We start from the raw sequence: 24,300 nt of genomic DNA, 5'->3' as shown, positions 1-24,300 counted from the left end.
TTTCTTCTTTTGTAAATAATAATATAACCTGTACATTTATAATGCTTAATCATGCACTATGAAAATACAGAAGTAAAAAACATAGTTTTTTTTTAACTAGTTAACATATAACCAGGTATAAAGTAACAGTAAAAAGATGTGTGCTTTTCCCCACACATACTGTCTCAACATTCTTCAAGGATAATAGACAAGTAAAAACTTAAAAGTTAAAAATGCCATTTATAGTCACATCTAAAAGCATGAAATACATAGGAATAAACTTATTAAAAAAATGCTCAGGATATTTACATTGAAAACTACGGAACACTGCTGAGAGAAAGTAAAAGAGACATAAGTAAGTGCTGGGATATACCATGTTCATGAAATAGATGACACAACATTATTAAGATGCATATTTGCCAAACTAATTTACACATTTAATGAAATATCAATCAAAATTTCAGAAGGAATTTTTGTAAAAAGTGACAAAATTAATCCAAACTTACATGGAATTACTAAGGGCCTTTCATAGCCAAAAGCATTCTAATGAACATATTTGGAAGAATTACACTATTTCATTTAAAGACTCTGTATAATGCTGTTGTGTGGTGCTATAGAAACAAACATAATATTAGCATGAAGGCATATTCATTAATGGAATGGAATAGAACATAGTGTCTAAAAATTGACTCTTACACATGTGGTCTGATGATTTTCAGCAACAAGCAAGGTAATTCAATGAGAAAGGATAGTTGTCTCAACAAACAGCACTGTAACAATTACAGTATCATTCAAATAAAGAAAGAAGGGGAAAAAAGAAAGGAATCTGTATCTGAGTATAAAGTGAAATCGTTCAGTCATGTCTGACTCTTTGTGACCCCTTGGATTGTAGCCTACCAGGCTCTTCTGTCCATGGAATTTTCCAGGCAAGAGTACTGGAATGGCTTGCCATTTCCTTCTCTAGGGGATCTTCCCAACCTAGGGATCGAACCTAGGTCTCCTACATGGCAGGCAGATGCTTTACCATCTGAGCCACCAGGGAAGCCCTGTATCTGAGTATGCTCCTCAGTGAATAAGAACATCAAACTCTGTGTGTGTGTGCATGTGTGTGTAGGTAGAGAGGGCAATGATCACAACTAACTGATGAAATAATGAGGAAGTCTCGTTTTGAACTGAACAGCAGAATATAAAACAATTTCTAATACTGTGTTTGGGTAATTCTAGTCTTAATCTCTTTTTTTCTCAGATGATATCCTTGGTGATCCTTCAATCTTCACTATTATTCTGCATAAATGTTCTCATCACCTCCCATATCTTCACATGTTGTGTTACAGCATGCAGTGATTTGCAAATCTTTATCTCTAAATTAGATTTCCTTCCTATTAGAATTCATATTTGGGTTCCAGATATGTAAGTTTGGTTATCTCATTGATAGATTCCTCTGGCTGTACTACTGGGACCTCAAACCCAACATCTACCACATATATATCTCACTGTTTGTCTGCTTGCATTATTTCTATCTTTCATCCCATTCAGCTCTTCTTTTGTTCCCTGAATTGATTACTGATACTGCTTTTCACTCAATCTCCAGAGTTACAAGTTCAACATTCATTCTTAACTCCTTTGTAACCTTCATATTCAGGAGTTTAAGATTATATTCCTTAAATATTTTTGAACTGACCTTTTTTGTCCATTTCTGCTTCTATTTCCTTGGTTCAGGTCCCCCTTACTTAAATAAGCAATTATAGGAATCTCTTGGCTTGTTACCAGGATGACCGTTCAAAAGTATAAATCTGAATATGATAATCTTCCTATAACCTTCCCTTGACTCCCCATCACCTACATAATCAAGAACTTGGATGATCAGTTGAAAACTCTTCAGTATAACTTTCTAGCCTCACCCTTCACCTTTATGTCTTCATACAGTACTGTTCAATAATATCAAATTGTTTTAAATTTCTAGCATATCTGAAGGTGTATCCTCATAGTTTCACAATGCACATTAATATACTAAGGGCTATATGAATATCGGTTATATGGGAAGTTGCGTACTTTATTTTTAATTGAGAAGTTCCCAAACACATTGAACTTCTAAGCTTCATTCCCATCTTTACTCCTTGCCCAGGAGTAACAATCGCATATCATAAAACTGTTTGATGACTATGATCTGGAAAATACTTATTTAAAGGATAAAATCAAAATCACTTAACCAGACATTCAAAAGATATTATTCTCTGACTCTAAGCTAATTTTCTACCTTTCCATTCCATACAGAAACTCTTCATATATCCATGCTCACTCTCATCTAAAAAAACATGTTACTTTCTCATCTCTCTGCCTGAGCTCTGGGCATTTTTTCAGACAAGAAGGCCTCTCTGGCCCTGACCCATCCTTCATTACTCAGCTCAGTTTCTACCTGTGGTTTAATGTGTAGCTCACCTCCTCAATGAAGTGATCTTTTCCTGTGAACTCCTTGGCGATTATTGCCTAAGTCATTACTTTTGCAATTAACATGCACTACTTTGTCACATATTTCTGCTGTTGACTAGAAGTTATTTAAATGTTTACCATGTGTATGTTTTGCTTTTCAAAAAAATTTTTTAAACACTTTGACCTATACCTGGATTCTCTTCCTATTCACTCAGGGCAAGTGCATATAGCAGGCACATGATAAATGACTCATCTTTTGTTGCTGCTTCTAAACCAGCAGAAGGGATTTACTAAAATCATAAGCTTTTATATTAATGCAGTGAAAGAGAATTTCAAATGATGGGGAATTTACATATTTTATGTTGTGCAAACTAGGCTGACTTTAAGATTCCTAGAAGAAATAATGCATATCTTAAAGCTAGAGCTTTGCATTTTATTTGAAATAATTATTCTTTGACAGGGAAAAATAACTGTATTCAAGAAGTAAAGGCAAATTTCATCCATTATGACTATGACTAACTATTGATGCATCATAGTTACTTCATCAGATATTTTATATGTCTCCTGTTCCACTGGAGAACAAATAAATTACATTAAAGTATTTTTATGTGATTAGAACTGAATTCTAAAGTAGCACCTTTCTGCCTCTGCAAGACAAATACATCTACCAGAGAGCACACAACTGAAAAATGAAAGCTACAAACAAATGAATTTCCCTTCACTTTTATCACCTACCAATACCTACCATACCATGACAGAAACCAATAAACTCTCAATGCAATTTATAGTCACACTAGCATATGGTATTTCCCCAGGAGTTTTCTGATGTCAAAACCACTACCTTGAAAAGTACTGAATACTCCTACCTTCATTCTACATTTAATATCTGTCATGATTCTGCCTTTAGAAAGACAAATTAGTCATATGATGACAGGTAGTTCAGTAACTACCTGACAAATCAGACTTTTAAAAAAGCCTGTTGTTCTCTTAATTTTGATTTGAAGATGACATTTATTGTTATAAATTTGGCAGATATAACCTTATAATGGTATGCATGTAACTGATATATTTTAGTGCTTGTTTACTCCTTTTACTTGAAACATTTATGTAAATATACATAGAATGTGTTTTTTCTTTAACAGCAAATTAAAAATTATTCTGCATTTTTGGTAAGTCATCAGAATAAGATGCTGTCTTTGAGTAAGATGTATTTTACATCACTCTTGTTTCTAATCCTTGCTTATATTCATATTAATCTGCTCCACTCAGCCTACTGGACCTGCCCAACTACAAATCACCCTTGAGGAAATATCAGAAGATAGTCAGGATCCCCTGGGATTTGCCACACGCGGTATCAGCAGTGATAGACTTTTGAAGTAGCACATGGTAAATGTTAACTTTAGAAGAACAAGTAACAAATAATGTACAGGACTTACTTTTGCACAATTTTTATAAAATGCTTTGGTCTTTAAAATACTAAAGCTATACTAGATATTTTTATTTCTGATCCTTTTGAAAAAACATGGATCCTTTGCTTTCTCCTGTTAACTTATGAAATTCAGGTGGAGGCATTTAAATCACAAATCCATTACCTTCTCTCTATCATCTTTTTAACCACAAATAAACAGCATTCAAACTTTGTTAAATTCATTCCGCAAAGAGTTTTTATACAGTCAAATATGAATTTGGAGCTGAATGAATCCACTGGCGTATCACAATATGATCTTTACACCTATACAATGAAGTCCCTGATTTTACCTGTGGTGCCTATCACCATGCCTGACACTTGTTATTTGATTTATCAACGGAGAGAAAGGGATACTAGAAAAAACATTCAGAAAAAGCCCTAAAAAAAAAAAGTCAGGTGTAATAATAAAAGAATCATATAACTCTTTTCCTATATCCTAGATCAAAAAAGTATCTAAGAGAAGTTAAAAGAAACGTTATTTTTGGCAGAGCTGGGTCTCGAATCCTAGCCTGAATCACCCGCTCTTGCCCCTATGGGATGCTGCCTCACCAGGACAGAAGAACTGACAGGAAACAAGCACTTCTTCCCATTCAGTGTATTAGCATACTTATTTTTCACAAAACCTATCGATTTTTCTCATTTTCCTTGCTTTACACCATTTCATCATCTTTAAAACATGTTTAGAAAATTTAACAAGCTATAAATGGTATTTTTTATTAAGAGATGTGACATTAAGACATGTCACAAATGTAGAGATATTCAGTGTTTGCTGTATCCTACCAGAAATGCTGTAAAAGTTAGAAAAATGACATGTACTAATAAGTAATCAGACCCATGGCACTAATGAGAGGCTCTGGTGCCACATGGTATCTTAAAATCCTCCCCAGTGTTCATTACTATGCCACATTGATCATGTCATTTTTAGTAAATTCAAGAATGATTCATTCCTGGCTGACAGGTAAGTGCAGATACCGTTATGTTACTTCTAAAGCTCTGTCAGTGAACTTGTCAGAAAATAAAGCAGAGCTTCCTTACTAAGAAAACATAAATGTCCCAACTTCCCAGGTTTTTGTCTTAATACATTGAAATTTCCTTCTTTGCTCTCTGCTGAAACATTAATTTTCAAGCATGGTCTGACCAAACAAGCTTTACAGAAAGAAAAAAATCAACATCGTAGCTTCACACAAAGGTTATATTATCCTTTTTTATCTTAGAAATAGATTTTTGTTTTCACATGAGTTTGAACACTGAGCAAAAACCCTTAGAAAGTCTTTTCAAATATCTTAATATTTTTATTTCTTTGTATGCAGAATAAAATTAAATTTCTATTTCCCTAACAGAAAACATTTTTTTGTATCTAGGCAAAACTGCCTTTAAAATGTCTCTTTGATTAAATAAACTGTGAAATGAGTGCTGATACATAATTATTCTAATGTGTGTTTTTCCCAAAGAGGACATGTTCATATTTTAATTGCTTTCATACAATTAAAATTCTGCGTGAGGAATTGTTTTCAATCATAAACCTTATATTTAAAAATAGAGAATTTATTCTGCATTGGTGACCAGGTAATTTGGGTAAGTTTCTGAATTGATCTGTGGCTGTCATCTCTGGGGCATCTTCTTACTGGGCAGTGAGAAGTGTTTGTCACACACGTGTGGTCACAAATGTAGAGTTTGGTTTGGATTAATCTCCGAAAAGGAGAACTTATAAACTCTTGGGAGCTTTGGCTCACCATCCTGACATGAGGACAGTGCATGAGAGAAAGCCAGACAGCTGGAAAAAAGAGACTCAAGGAGATGTGGAGGAGATGGAGACAGAAGCAGGATGCCTGACCACTTCCCAATTCTTGCATGCAATCCTGAGGTCATTCTGCCTGCTTTGATTTTCTGAGATAATTGATATTTTATCAGTTCCCCATTTTTGTCTTGCTTTGCTTTGCATTGCTTTTCTACTTAAGCTCTCTCTATTTGGTTTCTGTTACTTGTAAATAGTCTTATTTGTTATCCTGGTCTCAACTATTGGTCGTGGTCTCTGTGTGAAAATGAGATGAGGATAGATAGCTTTTTTAAAATAAATTGGACTCCAAGATGCATAGTTCTGGTAGAATGGGACAAACTACAGATCAACAGGATGAAAAAATTATAGGTATCCATCAGGCTGGCTCAGTTGGGGAAGATGCCTCCAGAAGTCAATGAGTAAAATCTAGCAAGGTAGAATATTTTATCAGAGAGGTTTTACACAAACATGGTTCATGTGCAGAGAGGAGGGATGGAGGATACTGTAGCTGAGAATATGATTTTCACGGTGACTGAGACTCAGGTATTGGGGCCAGTGAGAGGAAAGCAGGAGAGACTCCATCTTGAAGCCTGTCATCCATCTTAAAGGCAGGATGTGAACTGGGCCTGAACCCTGCCCCAGAGGGAGAAAACCATTGCTAGTGAAAGCCCAGTCTCCTGGAGACTTCCCTCCTTACAGATGGCAAACGGAGACTGTAGTTGAGGTCAGGCTGCCCCTGTTAGATTTACCATTGAGACATCCTCTCCTTGATGTATAATCATTGTTCCCCTCCTTTAACCTTAATTGTTTGTTCTCCTAGCACTTACTTGTTGTAAAAGTCAATCATATACAACAAAGAGGTTGCTAACATGTAACCAGTCACATAGTGGAGGGGAGGTGGTATAAAACAGCCTCTCAGGAACATCAGGGTCCTTGTTGGGAACTGATTCCCTTTGGACCTGCTGGCATAATAAACTGTACTTGACTGTCTTGAGTGTCCTCCGAGGTGTGTTTTGCAACTCCAGATTCCACAACACAGGGAGAATACAATATTTAAATTTGGGGCTGTCCATTTCTGGCTATAAATACAGGTACCTAGAAAGCTGCTGTTAAGACAAAGCCCAACTACTGAAGTGGAGTCTGGTTGCAGAAAACAAGGTTAATGGCTCAAGCACTGCAAGCCCATGGTTCTAAGTCAGAGGTGGTGATGCCCCTTGGGGATAGCTAGCAACATCTGGAAACCATGGTGGCTGTTAGAACCAGAGTAAGGGTTTATTTTTGGTGCAGTGGTAAAGAATCCACCTGCCAATGCAGGTGACACAAGAGACTTGGGTTTGATCCCTGGATCAGGAAGATCCCCTGGAGAAGGAAATGGCAACCCACTCCAGTATTCTTGCCTGGAGAATTCCAGGGACAGAGGAGACTGGTGGACTACAGTCCATGAGGTAGCAAAGAGTTGGACATGATTGAGTCCCTTGGACTGCAAGGAGATCCAACCAGTCCATTCTGAAGGAGATTAGCCCTGGGATTTCTTTGGAAGGAATGATACTAAAGCTGAAACTCCAGTATTTTGGCCACCTCATGTGAAGAGTTGACTCATTGGAAAAGACTCTGATGCTGGGAGGGATTGGGGGCAGGAGGAGAAGGGGGCGACAGAGGATAAGATGGCTGGATGGCATCACTGACTCGATGGACCTGAGTCTGAGTGAACTCCGGGAGTTGGTGATGGACAGGGAGGCCTGGCGTGCTGTGATTCATGGGGTCGCAAAGAGTCGGACAGGACTGAGTGACTGAACTGAACTGAGCGACTGACACAGGGGTTCATTAGTGACATCTAGTGGGCAGAGGCCATGGATATTCTTAACATCCTTGACTTCCCAGGAGAGCCCCCCAACAATAATTATCTGACTCGGATTTCAGTAGGACTGAGGTTGAAAAACCTTGCTTAACCAATATATAGACTCAAAGTGGAATCTTTAGATACTTCAGGGTGAATCTCCAAACTCCAGGTTCAGAGTTCTCCTGGTTCTCATCTGTGGAGATAAATTAGTTTTGGATATTAAAGAAGGGTTGTGGGGAGAGGAGCTTATCCTTAACTGGTCAAGGTCTACTTCCCAACTGGCATTTTTAGTCACTGCAGTTGTTTTTAAATATTATTTTTTTCTCAGCCTATGGCTAGCCTGCATTTGTAGATCCAACTTAATTGTACCTTGGTTGTTTCAAAGCCTTGTCCGTACTGTAGTTCTTGAAGTCTTAAAGCATTTCCATCCTGACACGGTAAGCCACAACACAGAGTTGGCACCGTGGCCTGTTTTATTACATGCCAGAACCCACTCCAGTACTCTTGCCTGGAAAATCCCATGGACGGAGGAGCCTGGTAGGCTGCAGTCCATGGGGTCGCTAAGAGTTGGACATGACTGAGCGACTTCACTTTTCACTTTGATGCATTGGAGAAGGAAATGGCAACCCACTCCAGTATTCTTGCCTGGAGAATCCCAGGGACGGGGGAGCCTGGTGGGCTGCCATCTATGGGGTCGCACAGAGTCAAACACGACTGAAGTGACTTAGCAGCAGCAGCAGCAGAACAGAAACACTAAGCTAGGTGACTATACTATTTCATAACAGGAATATTACAGGAAGAGAGTGTTTACAAGACTTCTAACTTGATGTCTAGTAACTTGAAAAGTCAATATGAGCGGAAATAAGATGAATTTCTACAATTTTACTTTTAAAAAGAAATACAGGAAAATGTTGATGTGTCAGTGCCGCGGTCGTTCATCTACCCTGTCTCTGCATTAGGCCTCAACATGTGTAGCTATTTGCGCTGTACAAAGATTCTGAACAAGGCAATATTTCAGAAAGGTACCCTTACACACAATCACCAAGATATGGGAATTCAGCAATTTTGGTTGACTGACTCTCCATGAAACATCATGAGAATGCTCCTATCTTTGACTCCAGTACTCTCTGTTTTAACAGCTTCCTATTGCCGCTGTAACAAATTACCTAAGCCTGTTGGCTTAAGGGCTTTCTGGATGGCTCAGTAGTAATCTGCCTGCTGATGCAGGAGATGCAGGTTCAGTTCCTGGGTTGGGAAGATCCCCTGAAAGAGGAAATGGCAACTTACCCCAGTATTTCTGTCTGGAAAATTTCATGGGCAGAGGAGCCTGGGAGGCTGCAGTCCATGTGGTTGCAAAGAGTGGGACACGACTAAGCACACACACACACAAATGGCTTAAAACAACACAAATTTATCATCTTACACTTTTGGAGGTCAGAAACCAGAAATGGGTCTCACTGGGCAATATTGCTTTGTGGGGCTCTAGGAAAGAAACCATTTTCTTTCACTTTCAAGTTCTAGAGACTCCTACTATTCTTTGGGCCATGACTCCCTTCTAGCATCAAAACCAGCAATGATTTGAGCCTTTCTCAGGACCCCCTCTCTAGTTCTGACTCTACTGACTCTCTCTTCCTTTTGTAAGGACCCTTGGCCCAGCAGGATAATACAGATAGCCTACTTATACTAAGGTCAGCGCTTTGTCATGTAACACAACATACACATAGATTCTTAGGATCAGAATGTAGGCATCTTTGGGGGGACCATAACTATTGCTACCGCATTCACTAAAACCTCATTTTGCAAACAAGTAGATATAGCTTCGGAGAAGGCAATGGCACCCCACTCCAGTACTCTTGCCTAGAAAATCCCATGGACAGAGGGGCCTGGTGGGCTGCAGTCCATGGGGTCGCTAGGAGTCGGACACGACTGATGCAACTTAGCAGCAGCAGCAGCAGATATAGCTTACTAAGTTGTATTAGTCACAGAATCAAGCTTTGGCATTTGAAATGAAATAATTACATCAGACATTTAAACAAAGATAGCAAGCAAAACCTTGAGGCTTTAAAAGAATTTCATGAATCTTGTAGAAAATTCATTTTTTAAAACAATCTAACTCCTGTTCAAAAAACAAATGTAATTTAGGAATGAAAGAATTTCAGGGTAAAATGACATTATCAAGTAGTTATTAATTTTCTTATTGCCATACCATTAAGTATAGAATTTCTAATCTTATTAACTTTTCAATATGTCACAAAAATTCTGGAAACACTCCAGCTCTCCGCTCTTAAAAATATAATTTTCTATCAAAAACTACAGAAGTTAAAAATACTTCTCCTTTTTACACTGGAAATAAAATCAAAGCAAGTGCTATAGAAGATAGGGTGAATACTGCGGTGTTGTAGGTGATCTTACACATTGGTGATGAGGAACTATGAGATGACATTTCAAAGATACTGACAAACTAAGAATCATTGATACCAATAATAAAGTTGATAGCTTTCTACAGAATGAAATTACCCCTTGGAAGGAGTATGCTTTAGCCTTTGATTCACTTATTAATTTAGTAGTCATTTAGTAGAAAAGGCACAGGAAATCACGTAACTGCCTCACACATTTTTAGTTGAAAAAATAAAAATGACATAAAGGTAGATCAATAATGCATTTTTCCAGGAAACCAAGAGATTTCCATCATATCCACTCAATAGTGACAATTTTACTTTGAAATGATTACAAACCCAGATGCACATAATGACACCTCTAAACAGAAAAAAAAAAAACTCGATTTATTCTTTTTTAAGACATCAAGGAAATAAACAGTGCACTTAAAAATGCTTACATCCTATAATAACAAAATGATAATGAGGAATAAAATGAACACTTTAGCATTTAATAGATTTTTCCTTTATCCACAATACTTAAGTTGTTCTAGAAAACAAATACAAAAAAACCAAGCAAATGCATCTTCTCTGAGGTACAAAAGTTCATGAATTTAAATAACTATTTAAAGCTACAAAATAGGAGAGCCTAAAAGATATAAATAATTGCCAGCTGAGTTGTATGAAAAATAAGGAGTGTGAGATGTGTGTTTCTGAAAACAAATGCATGTATCTTACCTATCCTTTTATCTATCTATCCCTCAAATGCATTTTGAGGTCCTGGAAGGTTGAGAACATGTCTCCTTTTCTTATAGCCCATATGATGTCCAGCAATAACTTGACCTTAGTAAGGAACATTCTTTTTTTGCTATGCATTCTGCAGTACTGAATACTGACATCATCAGATATAATAAAGTGATTAAATGACAAAGAGCTTTAATATAAAATTTTAACTGCAAATCCATTGTTATCTAAGTTAAGTATATTCTATACTTCAAGACTGAAGGCAGGAGGAGAAGGGGATGACAGAAGATGAGATGGTTGGATGGTATCACCGACATGAGTTTGAGCAAGCTCCAGGAGTTGGTGATGGACAGGGAAACCTGGCGTGCTGCAGTCCATGGGATCACTAAGGGCTGGACACGACTGAACAACTGAGCTCAACTGATATTTCAAGCAATCTTTTCCAACTGCATGTATCACACTGACCTAACTAGACACCCTTTGTCCTGAGTAGTAAGTACTAGTTCCAAAACTCAACTATAATACCAAGAGAAGGTTTTACAAAGCACTTCATTAACATTATAACATCATCCACTACAAACTCAAAGGTCTAATAATTTAAAATATGTAGATTGTAAAAGTAAACTATGCAAAAAAGATAATCTGTATATAATTTTTTAAATTATAAGTTCATTTTAAGTTCCCAGGAATGTAGAAAAAAATTATGCTGGAATTTATTTATCAAAATTTTCCCTGTTAAGCAACAAAATGAAGCATCTTTGGATGGTAATGAAAGTTTTCACTCTCAGGTACTACAGTACATAACTAATAACCTTAAAATAGAAACCAGCTTGCAATAACTGAAGAAACTACTGTGACATTAATCCACACAATGTAATTGATTTGATATTGCCTTTTCTGATCTCTCTCACATCTTTAGATAAAGCCCACTATACCACATTCCAATTAAGAAAAACAGTATTTATTTACAAAAAGCAATTGTTAGTACATAGAAAAGAAGCATCTATAGATCTCAAAAGCTAGACTACACTAGGTTGCTATGATCACTATACTGTGCTTGCTGTTCCTTGCTTTCTGTATTCCAGTTAGCATCCATTTTGTGAGAAAGGGATGCACATGGGAAGCTGCCTTAATTTAGTTTCTTTCATCTGAAGATTTCAAAAGCTTTGCTGATGGTTATTATTTACAGCCGCTGAATAAATGGGAGCACAGAGCCAATGGGAGGCCATAACCATTCTATAAATGAATTACAAAGCAGTAGAATCTTGTTAAAACAAGTTGGAGTGTAAAACATCTTAGATGTCCTGCTTAAATTCTGAACTTATTTTCCATTTTCTAAGCAACTTTTCCTATTTTGTAACTTTATTCTTACATTTTAAGGTTAATAATGACCTTGCTCACTTGTTCACACGGAGTCACTGGCCCCTGATTATTTTTAGAAATGTTAAGTCAGCTAATGTGCTACCTATGTGCGTATGCATGAAAAAATGGAAGAGGGGAGAGTATATGACATTATGACATGTAATTTGAAAGTGCTTTAGGATATAAATTGTGCAGAGGAAATAAAAGGAAAGAAAAATAAATTTTTAGACTGAAAATTGCTAGAAAAGGAAATGAGGAAATTATTATTATGGTTAGAAGGTTAGAATACCTAAAAGAATGATTCATGACAAAGTAATTTTGAACAGAAGACTCCTAAGAGCCAGATAAGGAGAGGAGTTGTGTGCAAGAGGCAGAAATATGTGGTTAAAGATGGGGGCAGAGAGATATGACTCCTAATAGATACGATAAATTTTCTTCACTAATGAAATGCCTGTGGAGGCTTTTCAAAGTCATGGCTCTCACACTAGGCCAACCATCTGAACCAACCACCTAAAGAACGGTCAGAAACCAACTCCTACTGTGTGCTCCCCAGAGATTCTGATGTATCAGTTGTGACTCACTGTCCAAGGATTTGAGCAATATTTTTCAAAGATTCTGATGAATTGATAGTATAAACACTTAGACAATCTATCCTTCCACCATGGCCAATACCTAAGAAGTATACTCAGCGCTGGGAGCAGCAGATACTTTGCTAGCTCCCATCAGGTAACACTGAGAAAGTGAACTTAAAATAGCAACTGAGGAAGAAAGGGTCTGTCTAGGAATCAGAAGTCATACTCAGAGTATCCTGGTCTCAATATCCTTGTATGATCTGTATCTTGAGAGGAGATGCTTGTCTGTTATCTGGCCTAGATTTTGTTCCTTGCTTATTTCTTGGTTTGAACCATTGGATAGTGACCCCAATGCAGCTCAACTGGAAGACTAGACTTTATCTGGATACTTAAGATGTCCTGAAGTCTGCCCACACTCTCAAGTTTGTCTTTGGCTTTACTTTCTATTCATTCAAATCTCACAAATCTAACAGACATGGAATTGGGGAAAGTTTGAGCAAAGGCTTTCACCATTGTGCCCCATGAGCCCCTTGGGCCTTTTCTTACACTATATTCAATCCTCACTCACTCTGACCCTCTCAATCAGTGAACAAGGCCCAATGATTTTGCTAAAACTTACCTGAATCAAGAAGAGTCCTTAATCAGGTGAATGATATTCTATCAATGTTTTCAAAGACTGATCCTTGCTCCTGAGTCAGAAACACTGGTGGCCTTGTTAAAATGCACTCTCTCAGGCTGTATAACATATAGAATTAGAATCCATGGGTGCAGAAGTTATAAAATTACACTTTAAAACTAAATTTGCAGATAATTTTTCTCCACATTGAAAGTCTGAAAATCCTTGGAAAGCACAGACATCCTTTAATTAATTAAATAATTATTTACTTCATTAATTGAATCCATAAACAACAATTGCCTTCCATGTGCCAGGTACTAGGTAGGCTCTGGGAGTGTAAAGATGGTTTGAAAAGGATGAAATGTCTTCCAGTGGTGAAGTCAATAAAAGATAGAAACAGAGCATTACAGGTTCTGTGATAAACAAACACAGAGCCCTCTAAGTATGTGGAAGGTTTAGATGTTCTGGAATGTTGCTGTTTGACAGCTGCATGTTTTCATAACATGAATTTCCTTTATTTGGGTGCCAGTTGTTTTCCTTCTACTTTACACACTTAAAAAAATGATAAAATGTTTCCTTAATTTTTTTCCAATGAGATCACTGTGTTTTTCCTTTTGTATAGCCCTTATGCATTTAGATATTTTTCAAAGGCATCACTGCTAATATAAAAAACAGTTGTATTCAGCTGTATCTTAAAAAACATCAAAACAGAAGAACCACGTTAAGACAACCAAAATGCCTTGACCTCTGTTTTTGCTCCTACTCAGTGAGGTGCTTAATAATGCTCTGAGATAATAGGATTGAGTTGTTAGTGTTTCATAGACACAGCCTTCCTGAAATTTTAATTTACATAATCAATTTAGGCTCAAATTACCTATTAGAAAAATATATGCAAAAATTGTTATGTGAAAAATAACAGTATAAAAAAACACATTTGACAAATCTATACATTATTTCTTAACAGGTTTTTCCAGATGTTTGAGATACATGAGGTTCTAAAAAATATGGGATATTTTAATATAACACTTACAAGGCTATATAAAGATTTAAGGTTTTCTATCATATCACATAAGTGAAAGGATATCTAATATTTATTTTTTAAATATTGAAAGCAAGACCCAATTTTTTTTCAAGTGCAAGAAGCCCATGATGTAACTTTTTTCCTTCTAACACACTGTAAGCATGATGAATATATAATAGATTCTGCCCACAGAACCCACTGTGTGAAAAGGGAGACTATATAGTGTGACAAGTGCTCTGATAGTTTCCACTGAACCACATACACTGTGAAAATATTAAGTATTGTGTTATATACAAAATATTTAAATTTTGTGCCTCTACTCTGTATGATAGCCAGCACTAAAGAGGATACAAGATAAATAAAGCTCTAATATCCAATATACTGGATGAGACAAAGACATATATATTATCATATCAGTAAAAGAATGGTGGATATTAAGAGAAAATATAAGCAAGGAGCTCAGAAAGGGTGAGGTTGGCCTTAGAGGAAGTGATAAATGAAGACTTAATGGAGGGGAAAGAACTGAGATGAGTTTTAGTACGGTTGTTTATTAAATGCAATGATAATGACAAGCGTTTATTATTGCTATCACTTACTGAATGCCTCCAAATCAGGAAAGAAGTATTGTCACCTTGTTTATTTAACTTACATGCAGAGTACATCATGCAAAATGGTGGGCTGGATGAAGCACAAGCTGGAATCAAGATTGCCAGGAGAAACATCAATAACCTCAGATATGCAGATGACACCACCCTTACGGCAGAAAGTGAAAAACTAAAGAGCTTCTTGATGAAAGTAAAAGAGGAGAGTGAAAAAGTTGGCTTAAAGCTCAACATTCAGAAAACTAAGATCATGGCATCCGGTCCCATTACTTCATGGCAAATAGATGGGGAAGCAACGGAAACAGTGAGAGACTTCATTTTCTTGGGCCCCAAATCACTGCAGATGGTGACTGTAGCCATGAAATTAAAAGATGCTTGCTCCTTGGAAGAAAGTTATGACCAACCTGGACACCATATTAAAATGCAGAGACATTACTTTGCCAACAAAGGTTCGTCTAGTCGAAACTATGTTTTTCCAGTAGTCATGTATGGATGAGAGCGTTGGACTGTAAAGAAAGCTGAGCACCGAAGAATTGATGCTTTTGAACTGTGGTGTTGGAGAAGACTCTTGAGAGTCTCTTGGATGGCAACGAGATCCAATCAATCAATCCTAAAGGAAATCAGTCCTGAATATTCATTGGAAGGACTGATGTTGAAGCTGAAGCTCCAATACTTTGGCCACCTGATGCGAAGAACTGACTCGCTGGAAAAGACCCTGATGCTAGAAAAGATTGAAGGTAGGAGGAGAAGGGGACAACAGAGGATGAGATGGTTGGCTGGCATCACCGACTCAATGGACATGATTTTGAGTAGATGAAAGACAGGGAAGCCTGGCATCTTGTACTCCATGGAATCACAAAGAGTCAGACACGACTGAGAAGCTGAACTGAACTGAACTATCTGAGATTTCTAACCAGCATAATATAGAAGAATATTTTATCATATGGGAAAGTGTTTATTATATAGTTAGGTGGACAATGAATTACAAAACAGTGTAGATACTTGCTTGAAGGACATTTGTGTAAAATATACACTGTGGAGTACAGGAAGACATTTAAGAGAAAATGGTGAACGAATTTAAAAAGAAAAAATTAAATTTTTAAAGTTACAATATATCAAATAATTAAAATGGTAAGTGTTAAATAGCATTCATGCTTGATAATAAAATCAGTTTTCCATCAAAGTAGATGTTATGTTGCAAGGATCTTCAGAAGTGTAAGACCTACTACATAATTTCTACTAAATAAAATGCTCTTAGAAATCAGGTCACACTTCACGTTTTCCCTGATCACAAATGAATAATTTAGTAGAAGAAAAAACATGAAGGGTAAAAGAATGATTGTATCCCTTCCAATGCATCCTATTTTAAGGTCAAAAATACTTAGCTCTTTGTAAATGGAAGCACTATGGCAAATATTTAGGAAACACTATAAAAAGAATTCTTACTGAGAAGGTGTTAAAGAGGCCCCCATGTTTGCCAAAATATGTTTCTTCACATATTGGAAAGCAAATCATATCTTTTAATGTAAGAGATTAAAAATTGGTTATTATTTTCCCAAGCACTATAGAATGTGTATGTGTATATAACTTTAATAAAAATATGCCCCACATGCCATAAAATAATTATAGATGTATGATAAATGCTAACTTTAACAAGAGCCCCCAGGTAACTTTAAATTATTAATAAACATACAATGAATGCAGGAGACCTGGTTTGATTCCTGGGTTGGGAAGATCTGCTGTAGAAGGGATAGGCTACCCTCTCCAGCATTCTTGGGCTTCCCCTGTGGCTCAGCTGGTAAAGAATCTGCCTGCATTGTGGGAGAGCTGGGTTCAATCCCTGGGTTGGGAAGATCTCCTGGAGAAGGGAAAGGCTACCCACTTCAGTATTCCGGCCTGGAGAATTCCATGGACTATATAGGCCATGGGGTCACAAAGAGCTGGATATGACTGAGTGACTTCCACATACCATATTATTCCTTCCTTCATTCTTTTCATTTATTCATTAAATAACCTATGGTTAAGAGTCCAGTAGGTGTTAATACTGTGCTAATTTCACAATGACCAAGATGTTTTACTTCCCTCACAAATTCCAAATTCTAGCCACTAAGCAGTGCCTAAGAACAAACATATGTATTTACAAGGTAGTGTGGAAATGTAAACGGCAACCCACTCCAGTGTTCTTGCCTGGAGAATCCCAGGGACGGGGGAGCCTGGTGGGCTGCCGTCTCTGGGGTTGCACAGAGTCGGACATGACTGAACTGACTTAGCAGCAGCAGTGGAAATGTAGGGAAGTAGGAGGGGAAAGGGCTTCCCTGGTAGCTCAGTTGGTAAAGAATCTGCCTGCAACACAAGAGATCCTAGTTCAATTACTGGGTCTGGAAGATCTCCTGAAGAAGGGATAGCTTACCCACTCCAGTGTTCTTGGGCTTCCCCAGTGACTCAGATGGTAAAGAATCTGTTTGCAATGCGGGAGACCTGGGTTTGATCCCTGGGTTGGGAAGATCTCCTGAAGATGGGAACGGCTACCCACTCCAGTATTCTGGCCTGGAGAATTCCATCAGAGGAGGCAATGGCACCCCACTCCAGTACTCTTGCCTGGAAAATCCCATGGGCAGAGGAGCCTGGTAGGCTGCAGTCCATGGGGTCGCGAAGAGTCGGACACGACTGAGCAACTTCACTTTCACTTTTCACTTTCATGCACTGGAGAAGGAAATGGCAACCCACTCCAGTGTTCTTGCCTGGAGAATCCCAGGGACGGTGGGAGCCTGGTGGGCTGCTGTCTATGGAATCGCACAGAGTCGGACACGACTGAAGCGACTTAGCAGCAACAGCAATATAGTCCTTGGGGTCACGAAGAGTTGGACATGACTGAGCAACTTTCACTTCACTTCACTCCAGGTGGCACAAGTGGTAAAGAACCTGCCTTCTAAAGCAGGAGAGAGAATGAGACACAGGTTTGATCCCTGAGTCAGGAAGGTCCCCTGGAGGAGGGCATGGCAAACCACTTCAGTATTCTTGCCTTGAGAATCCCCAGGGACAGAGGAGCCTCTCAGGCTACAGTCCATGGGGTTGCAAAGAGTTGGACATGACTAAGCACAGCACAGAAGGGGAAAGGGTCAGAGAACTGAGATGAATTGGACTTTAAATTGAATTAGGCTGAGCTGATGGAGAAGAAAACCAAAAGAAGCTGCAAAAGCAGAGGCACTGGAGGCACAGCAGAGTCCTTGGGGGGAAGGAGTGAAGAGTCCTTTGCATGTGGTTTTGTATTGACCCTAAAAACTACATGAGATAATTGTGGAAAAGAAAAATGAGCAAAACGGAACAAAACACACTATTGAATTTTCATTTCATCCTGTATAATAAAGAGCTAGAGACTGTTTTCACTTGTTAGTTTGTTTCCCATAGGACGTTTTTATTTATTGTTTGCTTATACAAGAGGCAGTAGATAGGAAGGTAGATAGGTTGGTTTCCTGGGTGGTTGTCTGGTTGGTTGGTGGTTCTACTAGGGAAGTAAAACAATCAGAAATGTAGAAGGATGAACCACAGCAATGAAGCCAAAGTGGTAAAAACTACCATGCAAATCACTATGAACATCAATTAAATACATAGATAATAATGTTTATTTATTTATTTATTTATTTATTTTGCCCATCTGGAATATACTGAAGACTGTGGGTGTCATATCAATTGCCATGATTATTTGAACACACTATTATATTTGCTATGCATGTCTTTTTCTGCCAATAAATTTTCCCTTTGTAGGAAGTTTTCTCACTCAGTTTTAATAATAGAGTTGCCTCTAGTATTGAAATTGGTTATTATTTTATCCTTAATGACCACTTTGCCTTCAAAGCAGTTTTTAAATGACTGAGTCTATATGTCTTTCTCTGTTTCTATTTTTCCATAAATGACCTTGATTTGCTCATATAGAGTTAAAATAAACAAACAAAAAAAGAAGCAATAGCTACAGAGTACCTTATACTCATTTCAAACTCTTACAGATACAAATTACCAGGACATTAGGATTATTTAAGTAAACCCATCCAACAGAAATGCTAAAACTACAACTTGAATATGTTCATTCCATTGCCTTTCATTAGAGGTTTGACCTCAGTCACCAAGTAAACAGATTAACCAAAGTTAGGATTTAGTTGTTAACTAGCACATTTTAAAGAAAATGAGGACCACTGTTAAACTTGACAAACGTAGAGACTTTTTATAGCACTACAACTGAGAACTTTAAAGTCCATCACTTGACAGGACCATGATACAAGAGAAAGAAACACATATGTTAGAATTTTCTAACTTTGTATCGTATTTGTATTGTATTGTATTGTATTTGTATTGTAGTTGTAGTCAAAAAACCTTACATGTAACAGTGGAATAAGGGAAAGAAGTACCAATTAACTACTGACTGAATAAGTGGGGAATCCGTTAAAAATATCTAGTCATACATACCAGGGTCTTTAGCAATATTCTTGGGTATATTTTGAATCTTATTAAAATGATTTTTTCTACATTGGTGAATGACTTTAATAAGAAGACTCCAAATTGAACTTGAATTTAGCTAATTTTAGCTGTTAAAATAGCACTTTTATATTGACTGCTACATCACCTTTCAACAAAGTAAAGTCAAATGGAGAATAAAATGCATACATAGACACAGGGTCTTCATTCCTAGCAACCTGTAGATAAACTAAGGAAGAAAATCAGATAAGTAACAGGAATAGCTCAGAAAGATTAACTTAAAGAAAATGAAAAATAATTAAATGTGGATAGCTTGACTTTCCAGAGCCTAGAGGACATGCTAACTACTAATAAAATAGAATAGTGAAATCATTTAGCAAGACAGGCCATTCAGTAAAATAATGATAATAACAAAATCCCATTAATGTCTGGTCTGTTTTATAACATGGTCATGGTATTCCATAGGGTGTCAGAGATGGATCTGAAAGTTTCTTGCTCTTGCCACTGAATCACCCTATGACTAATGGCTCACACTTGTTAAACACACAAAAATTATTTAGAGTGTTATATTAAGACACACACACACAAAACCTAAATTAAACTCAGGAATACTGAATACTTACTGTCTAATTAACTGAGTTGGCTGGAAGTTACACCATTTCCTGATGTTAATAAAAACTCACAAATAATAATCTAGTTAGTTAAAAATATAAACTCAGTGAAAAATATAAATTCAAGTTAGATGTCTAATTTTCTATTGAAAAATAAATCATATAATGAAGTCTTATTATTGATGCTAAAATATGACTGGTATAGCCATCCCAACGGAGAAGGCAATGGCACCCCACTCCAGTACTCTTGCCTAGAAAATCCATGGACCAAGGAGCCTGGTGGGCTGCAGTCCATGGGGTTGCGACTGAGAGACTTCACTTTCACTTTCACTTTCATGCATTGGAGAAGGAAATGGCAACCCACTCCAGTGTTCTTGCCTGGAGAATCCCAGGGACGGCGGAGCCTGGTGGGCTGCCGTCTATGGGGTCACACAGAGTCGAATACGACTGAAGCGACTTAGCAGCAGCAGCAGCAGCCATCCCAAAAAGTAAATCATTTGGAATTGTTCCAGGCTAAGTCAGCAGAGTGTCACGGACATTTAACATAAAAAACACTTCTTGACCCTGAGGCTATAAATCAGGAAACTATTAGCTGAGGCATACCAATTGACTCTGTGAAGCCCTAAACAGAGCTTCACATAATATCCTCAACAATAAGGAGGAAAACCAATTGATCTTATAATTAATTTGACCAATACAGAATGTACATTTAGGTCAAAGAGTAAATATTGGGTTTGACACTGACCAACTTAGCTATGTACATGGATCAAATTAAACAAGTAATTGCTTGCATGTGGCCAGATCAGACTATGGACTTGAACCTATTAATCTGACTATATTTGGAAGTTCAGCTATTAAATCTGGGTAAACTATTTACTTCAATGTATGGCTGAACTTCTGGAATTTGCTCTGTTGGAAGTTGTAAGTGAACATAAAAAGTACACCCAAGTAAAACAGGCAACTTACATACATAGAGTACAAATTTTGTGCAACTGTGGTTAGGGAGGAAAAAAAAATAAAATTTCTATGTCACTGGAAAATCTAATTATTTAATAATCCAAGCCAATGTTAAGTTCCTACCTTAAATATTAAATAAGAAGTCAAAGAACTGGAGCCATTTTACTAGTTAACATTTACTTATATTGAGTAACCTTGAGTTTGAAATTAAATATTAGAACAGTTACTGAAAACTGTCTCAAATATGTTTGCCATGTACAATGTAAAACTAACTAAAGAATGCGGAATAATCTTTTTGAATTCACCATACATTACAGATTTTTAAAAAACACAAACAAAGCCAAATTCTTGAAGAAATAACGTGACCTTGCAGTAATATATGAAACTAGAAATCTTTAGGATAAAATCCCGCATAGCTAAGCACCAAAGTTTGAGGACTTAGAAGTAAGAGAGTTTCATTAATGGAGAATCTAAACAGCATCATTAATTTGAATGGCATAAGACAGCATATTTCTGACAACCAAGTAGCCAAAGAAGAATCTATCTGCTTCCAATAAAGCTAAAAGAAACTACTTTCCTTCTCATTCAGTCAAAGGCAGGTCAAAGCAACATTAATCTTAAGACGTATATGAACATTTCTTTTGATTTAGATGGTTTAAGTGGTGAGTTGACAGCAGGAAGATCTAACAGAAAGTCACTAGAAGTGTCTTTCATTCCTGGTTATTTTTCCTCCTACAAATTCATTATAGCATATACTTAGAATGATTATTTATGTCCTAAAACAGAATATATTATCTGCCTATATTAATTTATCACATTTCTTTCCCTTATGAAATCATACATTTTTAAAAGTAATGTGAAAAGTTGCTTCCCTTCCAGAAATTTCACCATTTGAAGTTAATGGTGATTGGAGAATTTTGGAGATTATTGGAATAATCTGTGGATTACTAAACACAGTGGAATTGCAAGAAATTCTAAGAAGAAATTGCACGTATTAAAAACAGAAAAGAATACACCTTAATCACCCTGTGATTTAATGGCTTTATCTGGAGATATTTCAATGAGGTGCTGACAAAATCATCACATGAAAAAAAAATTTAAGTAACTTAAGCACCAAAACAAAGTAATTGGTCAGAAATATCAAAATCTTATATTCTTCCAAATTTCCATAATCAAATCTCATAGGATATGTGATGTTTAAACAAACTACAGGTCATCAGGGTTATACTGATACAAAATAAAGAGGAAAGAAAGTACATTAAACATTGCAAACATTAGGTAAAACTTTGAACAGTACATGTGTGCATTTTACCTGCTTAAAGAGAAGTGAAAGTCAATTTCTAGATGATACTAAGAAATCTCTCCTTGTGACAGTATCTAAGATTAAAAGTAAATGATTTTAAATGATTTTTTCAGTACTTATTAGGTGAAAGTAACTAATATTCACAGTCTCTATGAGCCTGGTATTATGGCAGGCAATTAACATACTGGTAAGTAAGTAAGTGAAGTCGTTCAGTCGTGTCCGACTTTTTGCAACCCTGTGGACTGTAGCCTACCAGGCTTCTCCATCCATGGGATTCTCCAGGCAAGAATACTGGAGTGGGAGAAGGAAATGGTAACATACTGGTATCTGATTTAATTCTCTCAAGTCTGATAGTTATGTACTCTTATCTCCCAATTTTTATATATATGTATCCTAGGGCACAAAGAAATTAAATCTTTTTCAGGGTCACATAGTTTCATTAAGATGGGAAATTAATTCAAAGTCCATTAATTCAAAAAGTCTGGGTACTGTGGACAGTTCAGAAAACAAAATAAGAGAAATTGAGACTATCAAACTTCACTCTATTAACTCATTTTTCATACTGAGTATCAAACATCTTCATTACAGTTTGGAAGAAAAAAGTGAATGAAACACAGTATGGTAATAAATATAAATTTAATACAAAAATGATATTTGCTTTAAATATGTATTATTACCACTGGAATCCACATAGGACAGATTGGCAAATAGTTTAGGCTTAATAAAACATCTCTAAATTCTATGATATTTGTATACATCAATTTTAGTATTCTATATCCAGTAGTTAAAGAGCTTCACTGGTGGCTCACTGGTAAAGAATCCACCTGCCAATGAAGGAGATACGAGTTCTATCCCTAGGTAGGGAGAATCCCCAGGAGAAGGAAATGACAACCCATTCCAGTATTCTTGCCTGGGAAATTCCATTAACAGAGAGGAGCCTGGTGGGCTATAGTCCATGGGGTTGCAAGAGAGTCAGACACAACTTAGCAACTAAACCATAATAAATACAGTAGTTATGTGAAATGACAACATCACCTCTGACCTATAAACTAATATTAACATAAACATTACAAGAGAAGTAATGGTACTTTTGACAGTTCTGGAGGAGCAATTCTAGAATTGCAAAAGACATTATCCCAGAAAGAAAATCATTCTCAAAGTCATTATCACTGGCTTTGTTGTGATAAATACCTTTTTACATAAAAAAGCCTGGAGAACAAATTAAATATAAGGAAAAAATTACTCATAATATCCACATAGTAAATCTGGAAAATATTAATAGGTCTAACTTTAAGAGATACCCTCTCTTAAAACATTCTAAAAACCAAGTTTTTTATATTTGATATTTTGGATTTTTGATATTTAGATGAATGGAAAAGAAAGAGCAATATCATCCACTTCTAATCTATGTAAATTTTAAATGTGAATTACCCAGGGAATAATGAATGACAAATAGGCTTCATTTGTATCTATAACTGAACAAGTAAAAAATTATGAACAAAGGCATATTCATCGATATAGAAAATGAAGAAAATTAAAAGTCATAACTATCTTCTAGTTACTTAAGTTATCTTTACATTATTATATTATTTAATACTGTATCTTAAACATAAAGATGCTTTAATATAACTTTTGAGGGGAATTATGTAGCTTAGAGATTAAATTGAATCCCACCCAGTTCCACTTTGCAAAAACTGTGTGCCCTTAGCTCAATTATCTAAGCTGTAAAGGACTCAGTTTTTCTTATCTATAAGACAGGAATGATAACTATGTCTTTCTCATGAGGCTACCATGGGGATTAAACTAGGTAAAATATATAAGCACTGATTATATAACATAAACCATACCACTAGTAGGTGGTAAATTCCCCTTAAGCTATAGCAATCATCATCATTGTGATCAGAATGATCATCACAAGGAATGTATCCCTAGAAACAAGGAATATGCCATTTTTAGAAACTCTGTATCATACATTTTTATATTTTAATTAGTAGATAGTATAACACCTTATATTTATGAAATCAAATCAAAGAAAAGTAATGCAGAAAGTATGGTTGGGAGGAGGGATAAATTGGGAAACTGGGATTGACACATACACACACTACTATACACAACATAGGTAACTAATAAGGACCTACTGTGAAGAACAGGGAACTCTACTTAATTCCCTGTA

General features: G+C 36.5%; 1 non-coding gene across 1 annotated transcript; it reads right to left on the bottom strand.

The window, feature by feature from the left end:
* Positions 1-949: 949 nt before the first annotated feature.
* On the bottom strand, positions 950-1,021 carry TRNAG-GCC (transfer RNA glycine (anticodon GCC)). The gene has a single exon. It is a non-coding gene; the product is annotated as a tRNA-Gly (tRNA).
* Positions 1,022-24,300: the final 23,279 nt, after the last annotated feature.

The sequence above is a fragment of the Bubalus kerabau genome, chromosome 8, assembly GCF_029407905.1.
Source record: "Bubalus kerabau isolate K-KA32 ecotype Philippines breed swamp buffalo chromosome 8, PCC_UOA_SB_1v2, whole genome shotgun sequence".
Lineage (NCBI taxonomy): Eukaryota > Metazoa > Chordata > Mammalia > Artiodactyla > Bovidae > Bubalus > Bubalus kerabau.
Note: the sequence above shows the minus strand (reverse complement) of the source record. Positions and strands in the feature narration are given on the sequence as shown.